Source organism: Cyanistes caeruleus, chromosome 1, assembly GCF_971803275.1.
Source record: "Cyanistes caeruleus chromosome 1, bCyaCae1.hap1.1, whole genome shotgun sequence".
NCBI lineage: Eukaryota > Metazoa > Chordata > Aves > Passeriformes > Paridae > Cyanistes > Cyanistes caeruleus.
In genome coordinates, this window is record NC_141701.1 from 144,403,977 (window position 1) to 144,426,539 (window position 22,563).

Genomic DNA, 22,563 nt, shown 5'->3' on the forward strand with positions numbered 1-22,563 from the left:
AGCATGAGAACAAAGGAAACCTGGACACGGGCTTCCTAATCCTTGGGCCACTCAACTGTTCATGAATCCCAGCTGCCAGTGGCCCCCAGGATTTATGATTCACCATAATGGTGGGATTTTGGGCTCTATCCCTTTTCCTAGGAATGTTTCCAAAAGTCAGGCTAAAGCTGACTTCCAGGGTGTTTGTGATGTTGAATTACTAGAAAATAATTGCATAAATTGCAAAATAAAATTAAATGTCTCCTCACAACTCCCATTTGCTTTGATGTCTGGTGAAAACTTTGCAAAAGTTCTCATACTCTGTAACTGGTATTTTTTGTGGTGCTTCATCATGACTTTGTGCTTAACTACTTCTCCATATTCTCTTTCAACTCTTGGTCTTAGAACTGTCTTGTCTTGGGTTTGTGAAACACCCAGCATGTTGGGACTCAACACAGACAATAAATAGCACTGCAACAATAATTAAATTCAGAGCCCAGTGTCCAGTACTGACAGGGGAAAATATCAGGTTTTCCCACCCAAATAATTCCTGAGAGAAAGCAAAAACAAGGTCCTTTCCTTTCTTGGCACTGAGTCACTGGTGTGACTTCAATTACACATTTCAGAAGCAACAAAGATTATGATATGAATGCAGTTTAATCTATCATTTTACAGCAGCAACAGTGGCAATTAGAAGTGGTTTAGTACTTTTAGATCAAGATTAAGAATGATAGAATTTATTGCTGCTGATTTAGAGATAAATGTGCCAATTCATCAATTACTCAACATAAAGAATTGACAATTCATTTACATTCTTTTTCCAGGATGGCAAACTACCGTTTGATAGTGAGAATTTAAAAATACATGTATGCATCTGGAAAAACAAGTCCTTTGGAAGAAGTGCAGGTGAGTAATAATAGGTTAAATAAAATAAATAAAAATAACATTGAGAACATTGGGAGTTTTCAACAGCCTCTGTAGCCACAGAGTAATTGCAGAATGAAAAATCAGATGCAGCATTTGATTTTTGTGTAGGCCATAAACATACTCTGCAGCAAAGAGGGCTGTGGTTAGTAGGCAGCAGAGGAATCTTCTCCTCCCAGACCTGGTTCAGCTGTTGCCTTTCTTAAGCAGCTATCAGAAGTCATTTGGGGAAAATGGAATGAATGAATAATGTACCAGGCAATCCCCTTTCAGTTTTCTCATTGGGCTTGACCATACCTACCTTTCTTGTTTCTAAGTAATCCAGCCTGCCTGTTAAATCTGGGCTCCGAAACCCGCCAGTCCCACCAGATGCCCTGCTTTGATGGCAGCAGTCAGAACTGCCTGAAGAGTTATTTCTGCTGTGTACAAAAGCAGAGTCAAGCTTTGAATGGTGCCTCCAAACTAGTGTTTGTGTTGGTGTTAGAAGAATTAGCACCAAAGGAGTTAGTGGGCCTGGGAATTTGTGTGAGAGGAACCTGCCCATAACTGCCAGTGTGATGCCAGATAACATAGCCCAGGAGGGACAGAGGTTGCAGTTTCCAAGGTACCAAGAAATCATTGTCCTGTGGGATGGTGGGCTCACTCTGGTTTCCCTGCTCAGAAAATCCTGTCTCAGTAATCAAAACATTGGGAGTAGCACAGTACTGTGCTGCTCAACCAGAAGAGTATACACCTGTATATGAGGATTATTAGAATCTCTCTGTGTTTGTAGGAAGAGGGGAACATAAGAAAGATCCAAATTTCTTTTGATGAGTATCCCTACACACAGAGAAATTGAATAAAGGCAACATATTGCAGGGGTTTTTTGTTATTTGAATCAAATCTGCCAGTAAGAAATGGATGAGCAAGAGAGAATTTTTGCATTTAAATAACTTGTTAACGTCTAGAAACCAAAACAGTCACAGAACAGCAATAAAGAAGCTCTTCAATTGTTGCTGGAGGATGTCCATAAAGAGGATATAATGAAAAAGACTGCCCAAATGTGCAAGGATAATATAGTTAATGTATTACTTCTTTTATTATTTTATCATCTTTCATTAATTGCTGGCATCTTTCCTGCAGAAGCTAGTTCCATGAAAAGGGCTTTTAGTCAAATGTCCTAAATGAAACAACCACTTAAAACCCAAGAACAAGGTTGAAACAAGGTTCACCTGACTTCTCTAAATCACACAGGTGGTGTGAAGGGTGAGGGCAAGCCTCATGGGTTTCATTTTTTGGCATCTAATGTCAGGACTGAACCAGACCCCACAGAACGATGTCCCCAGGAGTACAGCTGTATCATATCCTAAAGTAAAGACCAGGTCTGAGAGCATTAAGAGATATTTCTATCCACCTGTGCTTGGACTTAGTAACAGTCTTTACTGAATTCTCACAGAATCAAGCCTAGGGTAGATGCTGGCCAGGTGGGTGTAACATTTTTTACTCATCCTAGCTAAATGGCCAGACCAACACCTAGGAATCAAGCAAGCTTGCTCTCTCCCCTGCAGGGAGTCCTGGGCTCAGTTTTGAATAAAGAATAAGCCTTGGCCAGTGCAAGCATTTCCTTGCAGCCTTCCTGGCTGTTGAAGGTCAACAGCTTTTCCAGAAATCCTCTGAGAACCTCAGCAGGACAGGGGAAGCAGCATGGAGGCAGTGTCCCCGTTCATACACAGCTATAACAGCAGGCAAGGGAATCTCCAGGTGAAGCAACGCAGAGCAAAGGCTGGTGCTCACACCAGGAACATTCACTGAGTCTCTCCTCCACCTCTCCCACTTGCTCCCCAAAGCCAGCAGAAAGCAGCTGTGTAAGAGTGCCCGTGGTGAGCACAGGGCCTGCAGTAAGCCAGAGGCTCAGGAGACATTTGGAAAGGCCCATTCCAGTTCTGTGCCAAGAAGTCTCCATGTGTGGGCACTTCAGAAACAGAGCCCAAGGAAGGGCACATCCTGCCTGCTCTGAGCTCTGGGCCAAGTCCAGGGAAGTCTACAGAAACATTCCCAGTCCAACTCAATGGGCTTTGAATAAATCCTTCACACAGGAGCGTTTGGATAACTTCTCTTCAGAAGCAGCAGTGACCACTCCTCTCCATAACTTTTAAGATCCACAAATACACTTCCAAGTCCAATGGTTACCCCCATTTCCTCACTAGAGAAAGGTCATGGACTTGACTACATCAGGGATATGGGAGTCACTGATCACATGCAGATGTCACCATTTTTGACTGACTGATTTTTATTAAAACTCAGTGAGAGTCAGTTATTTCCCAGTGTTGAACAAGGGTACTTCCTTAATCACAAGCTGGCTATTTTATGTTCCCACTGCAATTGTTCACCATTCTTGTACAGCAGAGACTTTTTTTCCAGCTACCAGACATTCAGCTCACATTAAAAACATAAACCAATAAGAATATTCTGAAATTTATGGAGAAAATGTCTAGAAAGAAACCCATTCACTAATACTGGAGTAGGCACCACAGAGACAACCCAGCAAATCAGAAGCAGCCAGAAACAAAAGAAATACTTTCTTTGTCAGACGAAATTTTATAAAAATCCTGAGCTTTTGACCTTTAGACCATAACAACTGAATTTAGTGGAATTGCTCCCAGGTTGCTTGACAATAGTTGGGAGGAGAATGAATCCATATGTCTTCACTTTATATTAATTTCTAACACTGTCAGGAAGACTAAAGGGCTGCTTTACCCCAGGCAACGTGAGCAGAACAAAAGAACAACCCCTGCCTCTTGCACAGGTTATGTTGCTGCTTTTGCTCAGTGGCTCTAATTAAGCTATACTCAGTTAACTGAATTTAACTATTTAGCTAAATTGATATAATATATAAGGGAATTGATTATATTCATTGGGACTGCACCAGTTTTTAACCTTCTGGTTTGGGTCTGTGCATGCCCCAATTCTTGCTGAGTTCCGTGTGAGGATGCACCAGAACCGAACAGGAATTTTTCAATGAAATCCTTTCCAGTTAGCAAATTATTTGGCAGAAACACATCAGTTTAGAAGAAAAAGTTTCCTCACTTCTGGTTGGAATTTTTGGCCAGAAAAAGGAACATAAAAGATTGATTTCAGGACTCACCTGCCACATGGGGAAAGGGTCCAGGTCTCTCACCCAAGCAAGTGCTGGCATCTGCCAGGTTTGGTTAACAAGGGCTGTGGAGAAGACATGATGCTTATATGTGAAGCAACTGCTGCACATAAATCACTGGTAAAGCAATTGCAATGTCAAGTGAGGTAGCATGAGGACCATCAGGCGTGTTAAGTTCATGGGATTCCATCCAAACCCATTGAAACATAGGAAAGTTAATTCAAGTCACTTCAAATCATGAAGTTGCTGCTGATTCGCTGATAAGGCAAGCAGGATAAAGAGCAGCCATGAGATTTGCCTGCCACAGTCACAGGAAACATCCACTGTGCTTAAAGAGGGTATTTCAGCACAGGAGAAATTAGAATTTGTAGGCAGTCTCTTGCTAAATAAATTTAATTTTCTGTTTTACTCTTTTGCAAGATCATTCAGAAATTACCTGGGAGCTGTCACTGCGTAGTTAGGTCAGCAGTTTCAGCTCATGTTCACAAATCATAAAGCAATTTTTCATGGAGTATTTACTCTCTCTGACATGTACCACATGGCTGATAGATAGGCAAGGTGAAACTTTGAGCAGGACAAATGTAATGATTCACAGGAAATGCCAATTTTGGTAAAGAAAATGAAGTATCCCACCAGCAAGAGTTGGCCATCATGTGGTGACTCAGAACAAGGGCAGAAAACACAGTTCCTCCACAGAAACAAACCACACACCATCCTGTCCCTGAAAAGCAAATTAAAAGTTTAGGTTATTGAGACTGGAGATCCAGAAAAAGGTACTCTGGTTCCTCTTCCTCACTGACAGCAGCAACTTCCACCATTAATCACTCCAAACTGGAGCTTTTTCACTTCATCCTTTTAACTTGGTAAACAGGGCTGTGCAACCAGCCTTCTCCAGGGATTTGATTTCAAAGCTTTTGCAGTTTTCTTCTTTCATGTATACTTTCAGTACTTTTTCTTCTTTTTCCTTCCACCCTTTCCATTTCTGGGCCTGATAACATCAGGTCTGAAGGACACCAGATCTTCTTCATCTTTTAAAGGTTTGGCACAGAGCCACCATCCTGATCCCTGTGGTCCCAGAGTAAGTTCAATGATCCTCTCCTGCCACGGCTTCTCTTCTTGAGGAGTGGCTCCTTTTCACTGCAACTTTTTGCTGACTGTGTTGCTTGCTTTCTCAAGAGTTTAATAATAGTAGGCTTTGATGATTCTTTTTCCCTGCTTGCCAAAACCCAAAACATTTAAATGCTTACCTTGCCTCACACAATGGAAAGAACCTAATGTGCTTAAACATGGGTTTGGGAGTTTGTAGGCAAGAGGAGATTGCCAATGTTTTAAAGTCATTCATTTCCAAAACAGAGGGAAAAGCAATTCTGTCATGACCTGTATTTTATTATCTAGCTTATGATTTGTAAGCCAGGAGGACAGAAGGGACATTTTCTCTCCCTTGGATTGGCCAAAATAACTCATAGTTCATTTTAAAATCAATTATATTACATAGCAGATTTTCAGCATTTCAGCCTGGAACTGCTCTCAGATCTTAGAAAATAGGATGTCAAAAACCTTGAAAAGCCCTTGATTCAGGCCCCAGGGTGTGATCAAAAATATCTATGTAATCTCTGACTGAACTTTTGTTAGCCAGATATACTAAAAAATATTTTTCTGCATTAGACTTTAAGCCCCTCCTGCTTCTGGATATATCCCTTCATGCCTTACAGGCTGCTCATGAAGGAGAATGACCTTCCTTATACAGCCCAATCCATGATCAGAATTTGAATCACCTTCAGTTCCAACTTTAGTGTATATCTGGTGTAGAAGGTTTATTTGTAAGACTTTGGTTTCATTCAATGAAAGTGTAAGTCACAGAAATATGTTTATTTGATGCTATGTAATTGTTTACCCTATCGTTCAGTATTGGTACTGGAGGGTTCTGAATGTATAAAAAGATTAATCTTAAATATTATTTAAACTTTTTTCAAGCTTTTTTTTTTTTTTTTTTTAATTCAGAACAGATGGTTTTGTTTAATCTGAAAAACCATACAGGCAACTAATCAATAACCTTTTCAAACTCAAAATATCTGAACTCCTGGGTAGGCCTCCAGATCATTGCAAAACTGCAGATGGAAAGTGGGGCTTGTTTTGCTCCCAGCCAAATGTCTGCAAGCAGATCCCCTTCCTAAGAGCCACCTACAAAAGTTCTGACTACAGGCTTAAGAAAAGGTCTGGCCTTGGTAACTACTACATTTCTTGACTCCTTTTTTTCATATGGGCGGTATGGAAAGAGACATAGCAGAGACTGGAGAGGCATTGGCTGTCTGTCCCAAGCGAGGAAATTTGTTTGGAGTGGACAATGAGGGCCTAGGAAATGAGCCTAAGGACAGATATTTGGACAGAAGACAGTATTTCTGTTGGAATGGGACAAGGGATATGTAACATCTACTGACTAACAGCTCTCCTAAATAAAACTCTACCAGATGCCTTGAATGGCCATCCTTTTTTCTTTTTTTTTTTTTCCTATTGTCTGTGCAAGGTTTAAAAGGCCTGTGTTTAGATAAATAGGTTCATTCAATTCCAGTGGTGAATGGCAGCAAAGGTGAAAATCTTAGCAGTGCCACTGAATGAAAAACTGTCCTGCTCTAGGAGAGCTGCTCCCTTCAGCAACCCCATCTCTCACTGTCCTGCAGAGGCAGCTGCTGACAGTGATGGGGAGTTTTGCAGCAGGTGACTCTTCAGCCATACCCACCTGCACAACAGAGAATTCGCTCAAAAGCAGCTTGGTTACCAAGCCCAAAATACCCCCAGATAATCACCTGTGTCTATTTGTGTATAAAATCATCATTGCATTGCAGCCAGCAGTGCTGATAAAGGTTAATTACTTAGATAAATTGAAAAATCTATGTTCATTTGCAAATGGACATAAAATGAAGTCTCAATTATTATAATTTATTTACACTGTCAGCTTAGATGAAAACATATTCAAATATATTGCTGAAAGCTGGGGCCCTGGGGCCTGATTCTTCAAAACCTTACCCTCTGAGTAGCACCACTGGAGTCAAAATGGTTAAGAGAGAATAAGGTTTGTGTTTGGTGGAGAAATAGAATTTAACTTACATAAGAGTAGAGTGCATCAAGAATTTCTTCCTTGCCCAAAAGTCATGCATATTTGATTTGGATAGTCTAGAGCATCTTTGTGCTACAGTAAATTCATAGCAAATATAAAAAGACACTTCCATATATTTATTACTCCAGAGAGACTTGTAGATGGATTTCACCTCACTTACCATACCACAAGCAAATTATGTTGAAATCCTTCCAAGATCTGAAATGATATGTTTATAAATTCTCCTTATTGAACTCTTGGCCTCAAGAAACTTTATTATAATAAAACATTTATATGTTTATTTTATTTATTTATTTTTAAGATGCTTTCTGTTTACTGTGAGAGAAATGGAAGCAGTTTGTAACTTCACATCCATTGGCTGAATTTTATGCTGCAAAACAATCATAAAGCAAAATGAACCAAATAAAAAAATAACACCCCAGCATATCAGATATGTAATGAATTTCTGTATGTACTGTTGTTTTCATTATGCTGATTTACAGCCACTTTAATGTACCCAGCCTTCTTAAACAACTTAGAGTTGATTGTTCTGGAACTAGACTGTGACTCAAGATAGCATAGTGGCTCTTTGCCATCTTTTAGGAAAATTCTAAACCTCTCTGGGGGCAAACAGTCTTGTATTAAAGAGTTTGGGCTATTCAACATACAAATGATGTCCTAGCCACTAAAACTAATTGCTCAAATGTGGTGGAAGCAAAATCAACACCCCTGGGGCTGTAGACAAGCAAGCAGTGGAGGATTAGTGTCTGCAGGTATCTGCAAATCACACATCAGGCCTTACGTCCTAAGAATTCCTGGTGTACCCACAGTAATTTCACTTGAGGATTTGCCTTTAATGACACAATGCAGTTCTGGCATTGCTGTGTGTTATTTGTATTCCCCTGCAATAGCCTGGCAGAGTCCTTTTTGACACTGGCACACTGGCTGGTGTGTGCAGGCAGGAAAATGCAACGTGAGAGCCTCGCCGCAGGAGGACAGAGCTTTCCAGCAAGGTCAGCATTTCAACCAGTGCCCCACATCTCCACAGGCTGGAGGAACCTCTTTGGAATACAGTCAATATCCATGTACCTGCTACACTTCCAGGAAATATTTGTATCCTTCAAACAGCAGAAGAAAAGAATGCAAGTCTGTATGTCCCAGAGACAAATAAATGTCACTACAAATCCTGCAGCTCTGTTAGAGAAAAGCATCATCCTGAGCTTTCATTTTCTGGCCACTGCCAGTGCTTTAGCCCAAGGATGGCTTTCAATGTTTTCCAAGAGTTTCCTGTTCACCCCACCACAATGTCCTGTGATGTTGGTAAGGCCCCAGTATTCCCACTGTGGATGGTGTGTGCCAGGTCCAGCTCCTCCCTGCCTGCCTGGAGGCCAGGCTGACACAGCTGGAGCCTTCCTGGCCCACCAAGATACACCTGCTCAGCCCCTGAGGATGGCAGGGAGTAACACAGTTCCAAGTTACAGGGATGCTCCTTCAAATGCTTCTCAGCAGTTCCTCACCCAGATCAGCATGAGGTTAAGCCAATACTTGTTAGTCACCACTGTGATTGAGCCAAATTTGCTGATTGGTGGCAAGGTCTAGGGAGCCAGCTATGAAACTTAACTAGACAACAAAACAGAAACTTAACTGGACCCCACAAACCTGGTGAACCTCACATTTGCAAGAGACCATGCCAGGAAGGGACTCTGCATTTTCCTCCTTGAGCATTTCCCTGTATCACTCCTGCCACAGTTGTTGTCATTGAGTTCCTCTCCATTTGCCTCTGCTTTGTCAAGGCAGGTTTGAGCAGCAGCCACTAATGTCACTGGCAACAAAATCTCTCCGATTCATTCCCAAATCTGACTTTTCTTGCTGTCTTGGTTTGAAAAGACAGGTGTCAGCTAAGGAAGGCAGGAACCTCCCTTGATATGGAAAAACCCAACCCCCCACCCCTGCCAAATTATTATAATCTTGAAATCAAGGGGCTCTCAGGCAAAGATATGGGAATAAGAGACAGTTCTTTACCAGGAAAATTAAAATAAAAATACATTAGTACAAAAAACCCAAACACTGACAGAGTCAGAATACAACCTGACACTGTTGGGCAGGGTGTTGGTAGTAGTCCCATTAAATGGTGGCTGCAGTCCTGCTGGAGTGACAGATGTGGTTCTGTTGGAGCAGTGATCCTGTGGAAGGGTGTAGTTTTCCTCTGAAGGTCCAGTGGTGTAGATGGATCTGGTCCCTCCTCTGGGAACCCAGTGGAGAAAGGCTGCCTTCGATGTTCCAGGTCTCAGATTATATCCAAGTAGGAATGCTTGACTCCTCCTCCTGGGGGGAGCATCTCGAAGGAATTTTATCAGTCCTGCAGTGAAACTCAATGGCCCCTTAAAAGAAGATATTCCCCTGGAGGGAGGCTGGGTGGTGGAAGAGATAAAGAACACTGCCCCACTTGGTTTTAACAGCTGGCCCATTAACAGAAGAGATCCCCCAGTTATGAGGGATGGGCCATGGAAGAGACAAAGAAAACTGCCCCACCAGGTTTTAACAGATGGTAATGGAATACATACTTTTGGTTACATCTTGCATTGCAACCCAAGCCACTTGCTCAGCATCCTCTGCTCCCCTTTACCACCCAAAACCCTTGCAAGGAGCTACAAAGCCATAAATGCCAGCAGTGGCTGCAGCAGGAGTTGAAGCAAGAGCTGCAGCAGAGCTTGCTGCCAGAAATGTCGCTGAAATTACTACTACTCTTCTCTCTTTTAATCTTATCTCTTTTACAGTCTCTCTCATCAGCTTCTCAGTGAGCTGTAAGTATTGTAATAACATTAATTAGGTGCCCATTAGTATCACAGATATCACTTTTCATGCAGCATTAAGGAGATACAGATTTATAAAATGTCAATATTTTCTTTCCCTGCATTTTGTTAATCATGCTGTGAGTTGCCACATGAACAGGCCTTGTGGAGGCTGTGATATTTATGCTGATTTAACTTTTACAAGCCGCCAGCCTGCCTGGGCACTGTGCTCTGCACAAACACATGTGAAAGGCTAATGGGCTGGGCTGAAATATGTGCCTGATTTAAGTAATTTTATAAACACTTTAAGCACATTAGGACACTTACACTGCTCTGCAGACACAGGGCCTGGTCCTATTCGGTGTCAAACTGGTGGCAAAATTCCCACTGAATTCCCTGAGACCTGGGTTCACTGGGCCTCAACTAAAGAAATGTGCAATAAATGTGCAATAAATGTACAGTAAATGTACAGTAAATGTGCACTAAATGTAGGAAATGCAGACTCACTTCCACCCAAAGCAGAGAACTCCTTGAATCCAAGATACACAGGGAACCTGCTGGGAGATGGGACCATGCATGGGCTGGGCTGAGCCTGCACGTTGAGGAGGTGTTTACACAAGGGCAATATTTGGAGCAGGGTCTATTCCTGCCCTTCCCAGGGTAGGTGCCTGCAGTACCTGTGCTGAGTGAGAGCTGCCTCACAAATATTTGTGGGTTCTGTCATCCAGTTCCACATTTTGTGATGCCCTTCTGGGCTTAAGGCTGGACTATGTGGACATGTGACAGAGCTACTCAGCTGGCTGCAGTGTTGGATGGACAGGTGGATCAGGACACAGTCAAGAATATTCCCTAAATTTCACACTGCAAGGAGGTAAGGTGATGGGACATATCAACTCATCTCCCTTAAACATATTGGTTACCTTCTTAGACACACACCTAGTTAGAAAAAGTGATGGGTGACTCCAACATCACCTTTTCCTTCCCATCAGTATCAGCTCCCACTCCAGTTCTCCAGCCCTCTCCCCTTCTTCTCATTGACCCCATGAGTCCTCAGAGCATCACCCTCCTCATCCTTTACCTCTCTCCTCTGCAGCAAAGCAGAGGCTGCTGCTCCCATGTTGTCATTTGGACTCTCCTTGCCATGTCCCCCTTACAGATATCTGCTGTCCCCATCTGTGGCAGCTTTCTGGGCCAGGAGGGGTTGTGCAGGTCTGTGTTTGCCCAGCACCAAATGATACAGGGATTGATTCACCTCAGGAGCTCCCAGGCCTGATGGAGCCCAGTAGCTGCTCCTGCTGCTCTCAGAGTTTGTACTGGGGGAGCCTTGTTGGTTTCTTTTCATGAGAGCAATTTCTGTTTACATTGGTTGGTCTAAATGCCAGTATCACAGTATCATCCTCATTTTGCAGCACTTATTTCATGTAGTCCTGACATGATAACTATATCCACTTAATCTTGCATGGAAATTTCCTTTCAGTGTCCATTGGCCTGCACTGATTTATGCAGACACTGCTTTCTTGTGTCACTGGGAACTGCTCTCCATAGATTTTCTGTGTCATTGATTTGCCATCATCTCCACAATCCAATACAATTTTCCTCCACTTGCATTTGATATCCTTATGTTGACACCAAAGACCTGCATCACTAATATTGTATTAACATCATTTTGACATGGGAACAAATCCTCACTCTAATAACATTTACTGATATTAACTCACCATAATGCAGTTACCAGTAATTTGCTTCCAGAGGATTAAGTCTTTGGACTTGACGTTCACCCATCCTCTTCAAAGTGTTCCTGATCATTGTACCCTGCAATGCATTTTCCTCTCTAAATTAGTATTAATAATGCAATACCAATAATTTGATAGATCAGATCTTCAAAGAAACTGCAAATGTTTAATCCTCACAACAACCTAGGCAAGAAATACTCTTCCTGTTCCATATAGCAACAAGCTGGAGAGGTTTTTAAATTTGCTTTATGAAAAACCAGTAGGTGATTCTTGGAGTAAGGAATAGCTCAAGGGCTTTGTCAGTTATGTGAGAGACTTACAGCCCTTCAGCTCCTCTACCTGACCCAGACAGGCTCCAGATGGCTGCCCTGACCTGCTGGCCACTCCTCATTCAAGGATTTCATTTTTTGTTACAGTCAGAGATTCTGGCTCAGGCCCTAGAAATCTCTCTCAACAAAATTTAATCAGTACTGATATGTTCCCATGAAAAGTTTCAGTTTTAATAAATCAGCATTTTCCAAAAGAAAAACATCTGGTTGGAAAACTCCCAGCCCACTCACATCTCTGCTATCAGCTACAGAAAGTCAATATTATTCTCCATCATCAGGACCACCTCTACACTCCAATTTTTTAAGAAAGTTAAACTAAGGCCTCGATAAAGAATATAGGTTTTTTTTTTAAGGTTGCCTAAATGATGGAAGACCTCAGCAATTTCATAGGACTTCTGTGCCAAAGTCACTTGGAAAATCACAGTTTATCATTTTGAAGTGCTGCTTGATTTTTACATTCTGGGATTCAAAGAGATGGGAAAAGCTAAACAAAAGCTTATTTGAGACCACAAAGCAAGAGGATACCGTCCACAGAGTGGTGAGAAGGTGAAGTTTTGAGCACTCTTCTCTCACTTGTGGATAGGGCAGCAAACCTGGGCTCTTTGTAAGCCATGCAGGTGGAGGCAGCTCTTTTTTCTCTTCAATACCCATGTTTGTCACCTGGCCTCAGTTCCACTCATTTACCAATATAATTTGAACTGTCCAAAGCCAGAGCAGAGCTCCTGCCAAAAGGAGGTGTTGGAGCCATGGCCCACAGCTATGTTTTTGAAAACTACATTGATCTCAGCCAGCAGAAGCTGTGGATGAAACCACTCCTCTGTGTATTATCCATTGTCAGAGTCATGGAATCAGAGAATCACAGGATGGCTTGGGTTGGAAGGGACCTCAAAGATCACCCAGTTCCAGCCCTCTGCCATTGGCAAGGATTCCACCCACCAGATCAGGCTGCCCAGAGCCCCATCCACCCTGGACTTGAGGACACAAAGCAGCCCAGTATTAACTTCCAGTCTCAATCCTGAGGTACCCACAGCCTACTGAGAAACTCTGGGAGAAACTAAAGGATTTTCTAAGTTGCCCACAGCCCCTCTTCTACTTGCTGAAACAGCCTATTCAGCAGAGAGCTTTAGGAGAGCTCAGTATTAAATTGTCATTTTGTCAATAAAATGTCATTTCATCAATAGTACGTCCAGGTGGCCAAATGTTTCTGCATAATTAATTCAACTGATGCATTAAGGAATGTTATACACAATATTAATCAAAAACTACTGTCAATATAAAGACCATATATAAACCCAGCTAAGAAAACTACAAACATGTTTGAAAGCTGAGCATTCTTTTCCGAGATGATCCTTCAGTCTACAGAGATGTAGATTCTGCTGTTGGAAATACCATTAAGAAATTAGCAGAATAGTCCATAGAATATATATTATTTAATTCCTCATTTGTTTTGTCATCAGAAGGGAATTACTGGGATCTGAACTTAAATTGTACCATCTGATACCCAGTGGTCACTGAGACCAGAGCCTTAAAGGAAGCAGCACTTGTGGTTCTTGGGAAACTCTATAATTTTGACATTTATGTTTGTTCTGAATAAAAATAAACTGCAAGTGTTGTACAGCTTTCTGAGAAAACAGAGCTCTGAGAATACTCTGTCAAGCAAGTAGAAACATTTTCTTGCAGTGTGGGTTGAAATGGTTTGCCACATTAAATTTTTTCAAAGTTGGTTCTGCAGTGAAAATGAGGTTATTTAATCCCAGCACTGTCAGGAATTCACTCCTCTGTGAGCAGCTGCTGAGCACAGTGACAGCTGATTGCACAGAGCACTGACCATCACTGAGCACCACTGAGCATCACTGAGTACCACTGAGCATCACTGAGCATCACTGACCATCACTGGGCACCACTGAGCATCACTGAGCACCACTGACCATCACTGAGCATCACTGACCATCACTGAGCATCACTGACCATCACTGAGCATCACTGAGCACCACTGAGCATCACTGACCATCACTGAGCACCACTGAGCATCACTGACCATCACTGATCACTGCCAACCATCACTGTGCACCACTGAGCATCACTGAGCATCACTGAGCACCACTGAGCACCACTGAGCATCACTGACCATCACTGACCATCACTGAGCACCACTGAGTACCACTGAGCATCACTGAGCATCACTGAGCATCACTGAGCACCACTGAGCACCACTGAGCATCACTGACCATCACTGACCATCACTGAGCACCACTGAGTACCACTGAGCATCACTGACCATCACTGAGCATCACTGAGCACCACTGAGCACCACTGAGCATCACTGACCATCACTGACCATCACTGAGCACCACTGAGCATCACTGAGCACCACTGACCATCACTGAGCACCACTGAGCATCACTGAGCATCACTGAGTACCACTGAGCATCACTGACCATCACTGATCACTGCCGACCATCACTGAGCACACTGTGCACCACTGAGCATCACTGAGCATCACTGACCATCACTGATCACTGCCGACCATCACTGACCATCACTGTGCACCACTGACCATCACTGAGCATCACTGACCATCGCTGTGCATCACTGACCACCGCTGACCACCGCTGACCTCTCCCTCTCGCAGACAGCCCCTTTGCCAGTTCCACAGGCACTGCCTCTCGCTGCCTCGCCACCCCTCCCTGTCCCTCCTCACCTCCCACCACCCTGTCCCTTCCCCAGCTCCAGCATCTCTGTCCCTGGTGTCCCCCCAGCTTCCCCCAGCACCCCCAGCTCGGAATTTCCCTTCCAGCCCTGCAGGTGCGGTGCCCGCAGTGCTCGGGAGCATCTCCCAGCGGGCTCCGGCCGCCCCCGGCTCCTTCCCTCGCTGGCCCCTCATTCCCTCGGGAATTCCCCTGCTGCAGCCCACGGGAGGCAGGAAAACCTGCCCCAGGGAGGGAAATCCTGCCCAGAGCCCGGCCAGGAGCGAAGGCGGCCCCCGGGAAATGCGGCTGAGCAGGATGAGCAGCTCACGGAGGAGCCGCTTCGGAAAGTTTTATGATTTGGACAAAGGCTGGGTTTGTGGGATCAGTGACAGGAGCTGTGCCCCGTGCCTGATCCCGGCCAGCCGGGGCTGTAAATCAGGGCTCAGAGGATGTGCAAACACCCTCACCGGGAAGACTTTAAACCGGCCGAAACAGCGGGATTATTTCTTAACCTGGGTCTTTGAAATGGCCGAGCCATTTTTGCTAGGAAAGAAAAAAATAAATAAATCGCAGGCAGTATTTCAGATATTCAGGAATTTCAGTCCACGTTGATCAAATACGTGAAAACGGAAGCAAGTGAAAACAGGTCTTAGAAAGGGTATTTTAGGCATATTTATTTACAGACAAAGTCAGCAGCTCTGCTAATGGTAACAATAATTCAGGCAGGGAAAATACAGCATCGCTCTCACACTTTAGAGAGTCACCAATATGAGGCTCAATGAACAATGCAGCAGCATCTACATGAGCACTGTTGGATTTTATATTGACTATATGAATATTTTCAGAAAATTTTCAATAATTTTGTTTGCATTCCACCACAAAAATAGCTCCACTGTAATCAGCTGCATAAGCAAAGCAATTTAATTCTGCTCCTAAAATTAAACGTTTTATTCTGAAGTTAATAATATGAACTTTAAACGATTTTCTAGCCTTCCATAAACAAGATCATGTTCTAGAAAATTTCATCAGAGATGTTATTAATTTCATGATCTCCTCGTAATTATTTCCTACCCTTAACATGGGAAAATTTATTCTAGGTTGTTATCTGTCCCCAGAAAATTTTAGGTGCCACAATAAGTTGCTAGGTTCTGCACAAATAAGCCACTTAAGCAAAGAAACCACTTAGATTTATCTATTTTATTTGTGTTTGATATTTTCAGTGTGTCTGCATTTTAAATGTATTTTAATGTAAAGGTTAATGGAGTTTTAATAAAGGGCAGATGGCTACTCTTATTGCAGAACACCCAGCATACTCTTTTAAAAACCTCTTTAGCTGGCTAGACAGATATTAATAATTCTGAATGCCATTAGAAAAGCAGAGGTTTGAATCAAATGATTCTTCAAAGTTACATTTATTATTAAACCAAAACTGCAATCATTGCATACATTGTGCAAAGAAAGATTGTATTATCAATATATTTCCCATCAAGTAATCCTGTGAACTTTCTATTGTCTATTATCTGTAACTAAATTATTTATATTAAACACCAAATGTTCAGCTTCCTATTACATGCTGTTTTTCATCCAGATGTCAATTTTCAGCCTTTTTTTTTTAATTCTCTAAACATTTTGCTAGTGATTCAGTCTCCACTCCACTGATTTGATTTTTTTTTTTGCAAGACCGTGATTCCTGGCTCACATACCATTATGCATGCACATTGCAATCCCTGGTATGTGTCCTAAAAAAGAGAAAAGGAAATAAAAAGCATGAGCTATTTTGTACTAGGCCCTGTGCCAAGCAGAGCCTCCTACCTCCAGAAAATACAGTGAAAGCAAACTGTATCTATGAATATCTTCAGAGCAGCCAGTTCACTGGGAGTGGAAGATGGCCAAATTCTATGCAGAAATCAAGAAGCCACAGGTAAAAACACTGTGGGGTTTATCATCAAAATAATTTAATTCTTTGAGCATTCAGAGCCAGGCATTTCAAAGTGCAGATTAAATCCTCAGGATCTCTGATGTGTTCTGGAGGCACAACAGAATGACCATGTAACACCTAAAATAATTTAAATCGGACAGCAATTTTCTGCTTAGGAAATAATTCCTGTAACCTCTTCCTGCCCCCACTGCAGACCCCTCAGCACAAGCCCATGTACACCATAACCATCCCCATCACCCTCTGAAATTAGCAGTTACGTTAACAAGGTTTTGAATTATTGGCTGGAATGCAGTTTAGGGCTCCACAATGGAAGAGAAGTAAGTTTTATATCATTTTATGAACGGGCATTAATCAATGCTAAATCACAATGAGAGTCTTATGGAATCACATATCACAATCTCCTAAATCGCAGGAGGATCTTGCTGTGATTGATGTTACTACAATGGCATCTGATACAATCGATAGTGAGAGCAGGTCACATTTAGCTTTTACCACATTAGGTGCTTTTTTGAGCCCACCATGGATGGGAGGGACCTTGGAGCCCTGGACAGGGAACAATAGTATTTGTCACATTAACAATCTGCCCTTATGATTCATCTTTTATCCTTCCTGGTATCTATGTTGTTCCTCTGACGTGCACACTGGAGGCCAAACAGTCCCAGAGCTGAACAGCCTGAAGGTGAAGAGAGGTTTTTGTGTGTATCCTGAAGAGGTGGCAGGTGTCCCACTCTCCATCCACATTGATCTCTTATTTCTCCAAATAATTTCTCTAAAATACTTTCTCTAAAATAATTACAAGAAGCTTTGCCTGGCTGGAGAGAGGGTCCCATGGAGGCAGGGGTGGAGATGGAGGCAGGAACCACCTAAATATGGAAGCTCAAGGCAGCCTCCACCACCCATGGACCCTGGCACGTTCCTGTTTGGAGAGTCCAGTGACACCAGTGACACCAAAGTACAACTCTGCCTGCTGCAGGAGTGACTCTGTGCCCAGTTTTCTTTGCCCAAGCTATCTGAAGAGGTCTGGCATCACCTCAGATATGGGTGGGAGGGAACTTCTCTGTGATGGTGTTTAAGCACAAATCAGTGAAGGAGCACTGGAAAGCCCCAGGATGTCCCAATAACTGTGTGCAGACAAGGTGTCTGAGACACTAAGGTGTCCCCTGAGCCCTCAGGTGTTGGAGGGTAGGATGGGATGGGCTGGACCAGGGAGGAGGTATCAGCTGAGGGATGTAGCAGTAGGAGACCAGGGATGTTCATGTCCACGTGCACTAAGGGGGAGCCCCAGGGGGGCAGGGGAGCAGGAGACAAATCGTGTCCTCCACAATCCCACATTGTCACAGCCCATGCAGTGCTTCTGGCAGCCCACTCCCTGCACCCTTCCTGCTCCTGGGGGGCTGCTCCATTGGCCTTGTTTATGCTCAGGTGCCCCTGTGGGCTCGTGGGGTCCCCCCAGTTCTCACAGCATGGGGACAGAGCCAACCCAGCTGATGGATGTGGGGCTGCATAGAGTCTGTGGCTGCTCAGGGAGGGGGCCTGCGCCAGGGGTAGGATGACCTTGGAAAGAAATTGAACAAAATCACCCAACCTGTGTTTTGGGGCAGCTCTTAGGGGTCTTTCCTACGCAGGGAAGAGGAGAAGGTGAAAGAACATCGCCCCCCCCCAGCTGCTTCTGCCACAGGAAGGACACACATCCCCCTCCATCCCCAGCCCACCCCTCGGCAGTGCTTGGCGGAGGGCACTGCAGATCCCCCCAGCCAGGAGAGGGCTGGTTATGTAATACCCCATTACATATATTTGATATATGTTTAATTCCCTCTTTAGCTCCCAGCCCAGGCTCCTGCACGGACAGGTGGCAGGGGAGGGAGGTGTCCCTGCACATCCCCTCAGCTGCCGGCACTGCCGGGGCTGCCAGGGGAAGGGAGGACGGGGGGAGCCCCAAAAGCGCCGTGCACTCCCCTGAACTGCACCGGAAAACGAAGCAAAACAAAGCAAAGCCCCAGCTTTTGCCCCAAACAGCCCGGTTTGTCCGCAGCGGCGGCGGAAGGAGCAGCGCAAGCGATTTCCAGAGCGGCGCTGAGCGCAGCCACCGCGGCCACGAGCGGAGCGCGGAAAGAAGCGCGGGGCAGCCGGTCCCCAGCGCGGAAAATGCGCGCGGTGGTTCCCAGTGATGCATTCAGCCAGATGTTCAAGACGTATGAGAGAAGAGTAGTTAAAACCCACATTATATAGTTCTGCCTAGTCTAAAATTGCACGCGCTGACCCATATATTTTAAACTGTAAACGGACTCCAGTCACTTAAAATATTGCAACGTCGATAGGACTAATTAATTGGAAATAAGAAACGAAAGAATACAATTAAACGAGGAGAGAATCATTTTCTAATTTAATAGCGGGACATTTATAAAGATCACAAGCTAAAAGGCATCGAATGATCCTATCGACGGAGTGTTAAATCAGCGCGGCTGGAGGCGGGGCACGGCCCCGGCCCCTCTCCCTCCGCCCCCGCGCAGAGCCGCGCTCCGGCCCGCGGAAGCTCCGCGCGGTGCCCTCCAACGCGGTGATGTTTTATTAGCACCCCCCCCCTATTTCCTAACAATAATTTATTGCGATAAAACAGACACCCGAGGTCCTCTTAAATTGTCTTTTTATAATGAATAAATTTAAACTGGCTAATTAATATATAAACTAACCCGATTTGTCAGGTTGATTTGTATTTTAGTTAATTGTGAAAGTAATTACCACACGGGCAAATTAACAGCTTTCTGGAAATGACCAAGGCAGGGTTTTTATTTCCTTCCTGGGTGAAGAAAATTCATTTTTCCCAGCTCTTGATGTGATGAATAAAAGTCATAAATCTGGGTGATTGGTGCAGGCAGAGTCTAAATGGCTTCATATTTCATTTTAGGTTTAATAGAAATATTCATGCTCTGTTTTAATGAAATTAAATTGAAGGGGGGTGGACTGAGAGGCTGTCGGTCGGGCTTAAAGGGGCAGCGCACACTGGGTGGGCTTTTTGTTGTTTTCTCGTGAACGAATAAAAACTGTCCAGAGTCCGCTATTCCAGACAAATCGCGACCTATGCGGGAATTGTGGCGGTAGCAGGAATAAATTTAACATTTTTGGTTGACATTATCTGAAGAGCAAGTCTAATGCAATCCAGACAAAACTTTGGAAAAATGGCTTGTAGGGAATTAAAAAAGGAAAAAACCAAAAAACATCTAGAAAAACTATCCCAGCCTCCTAAGGCATGGCCAGATTCTTGTCCGCATGTGGGGTCTGAGGTGAAGGCAGGCTTTTGACAGAACCGGCCTCTCTCTGCAGCTCGGAGATTTTGGAGTGTATGGGAACGCTCTTTCCCCGGGAGGGACGGGGGGAGGCGGCCGCCCCCCAAATCCCCGAGAGGGGCACGGTGCTGGTGGAGACCCAATCGCCTTTGGGACCTGCCCAGAGCCCTCCCGACAAGCCAAACTACTTTACCGGGCGAAAGTAAATAGTTTGATAACGCAAAGGCATTTTCCAAGTGTCTGAGGGTGTTCGTCCCAGCCCAAGCACCCGGAGGGGCTCATTTTCCCCCCAGAACGGCCCAGGGGAGCCGCCGGCAGCCGGGGCCGCTCCATAATGGATCTGATCTGTGACTTGTTGATTTCCCCTGAGCAAATAAGGCTTTGATGCAGTCCCGGTGAGAGTGGTTAGCTGATGAATTGACAAAAACTAATCAGCTTTATTGGGAAACAGGTTAAGGGCAGCAGAGTGTCAATAATTCTCCGCCTGACCCCCTCATCCATTAGGAGAGGCAGCTGATTAGACCGAGAAGACCCTGTGCTTTTTGCACTGAAATTGCTTTCATAAACTCACCATTATTAGCAGTCAATGCAAGCGGCTAATTTAGAGGAGACATCCCGAGGATGTCACATTTATCAGGGAGGTTTATGTATCATTATCTCATTTACAGAATGTCTCAGTGTAATATGTGTTTTTGGCAATAACGCTGGCCCCGCGCCTGCGGTTTGTAAGGCTTTGGGGGAGTTAATTCAGAAAAACGAGAGACACCCCCATCGCAGGGCTCCGGGCGCTCCGCTGTTCCCACCGGGATTTACCCCGGTGCACCGCCCCGGCTTTTCAAAAGGCGAGATAGGCATCTGTTTGCCCACGGCCGGGGCAGAGGGGGCTCTGCTGAAAGGGACCACCCGGAGGTGTCGGGGGAGCGCGCTCCTTGCGCTATCTCCGCCGAGATAACCGCGCATTGTTGGCTCCCGGGCAATATACTGGATCAACACAGGTGCGGGAGCCGAGGGGAGTTCAGCAGGCCCGGATGCCCTGCGGCACCTGTGGGGACAAACACGGAACGGAACGGTGCGGGGGAAGGAAAAAAAGGCTTTAAAAATTGTAACAAAAAAGGAAAAAAAAAAAAACAATAAAGAGGGGAAAGGAAAGGAAAGAGGAAAGGGGAAAGGAAAGGGAAAAGGAAAGGGGAAAGGAAAGGGGAAAGGAAAGGGGAAAGGAAAGGGAAAAGGAAAGGGAAAAGGAAAAGGAAAGGAAGGTTTTAAAAAATGTACTCGTTTTCAAAAAAAAAAAAAAAATAAATCTGAGAATCGATATCCTTCTCCAAGCACTAAATATCCATCAGCCAAAAGATGCGACACCTGGCCCGAAGGTGCGGCGTGTCCAGACGGGGCGGCCGGCCTGAGCCCGCCCCTGGGGCGGTGATGGTCGCAAGGTCCCCCGGTCCTCGTCCCCCCCCATCCGGCCGAGCATCCCTCCGGCAGCGGACACGCGTCCCCACCGGTGCCTGCAGCCCTGCTCCCGTGGCTCCCTGCTGACACCGGAGAGTTTCCCCTGCAGCGCGGTCCCTCGTCCCCAAAGCTGCCCCGGGAAGGGGCCGCACGCTGTACCGAAGCAGTGTTCCTGCGTGCGGGACGTTCCGCAGCCGCCGCGGGCCCGCACAGCCCCGCCACGGCCGGCCCGGGCACGGGGAACCGGCACCGGCTCTGCCCGGGGCGCCCGGCCGGCGACAGCCGCGTCCCCGTGGCCAGCGGGCTGGACACCACGCCTTGGAAGGGGGTGGCCCTCATCCCTGGCTGGGCTGGGGCGCAGGGAAGGAGGTGGGTGCGGGTCCACTACCCTTCTCCAGAATCTGTCACAGGGACAGACACTGGCCGCTCTGGGACTGCCCGTGTGTCAATGGGAGACGTGGGGAATGCCCGGGGCGGCCGCCGTGATCCCTGGTCCATTCCCTGGGGTCTCCCCAGCCCCTCAGAGCCCCGACAAAACCCAAGCGGCTCATTAAAACGATCCTGCGACTCGGTGTCCCCCTCTTCATCCCGGGATTGCGGTCTTGTGCGGCTCCAAGGCTCGTCCCCGGCCCCCGCGGCGTTTGGGAGCCTCCGCTCTCCGGTGCCCGTGCGGGTCCTGGGTGTGCGTGTGGCTCTGCTGTGCGTGTGCCGGGCCTGGGCACAGGTCCGTGCGCCTGCTGGAATTGTGTCCACACGTCTGTCCTGCTCGTGTCTGTGTGTCTGCTGTGCGAGTGTGCCCGGAGGCTCTAGTGAGGTCAAGGTGGGCAAAAATGTGCAGGGGAAAAAGGGGAGTCCGAGGGCACCGAGCAAAGGATGCGCTGTCTGTACCTGTGCACACCCCGCAGATGGGCTCCGGGCCTCCCGCACATGGAGACAGGGCCAAAATTGTCAGATATTTTGTTGGTTGTGTTGGACTCCGTTTCTCTTCTCCATTTTTTCCCTTTCTTTTCCCTTTTCCTCTCCTCTTTTCAATGCTTTTACCTTTTTGTAATGCTTTTTCACCCCAGGGCCAGGGCCCAGGAAGGACAGCGTACCCTTGTTGTGGTGGCCCCGCCGCCCCAGGAGCACGGGGGGCTCACGGCGATGGAGCAGCGATTTGGGCATGTCCCGCAGCCCGGACCCTTCTCCACCGGGAAGAACTTCTGAAAGGAGAAGGT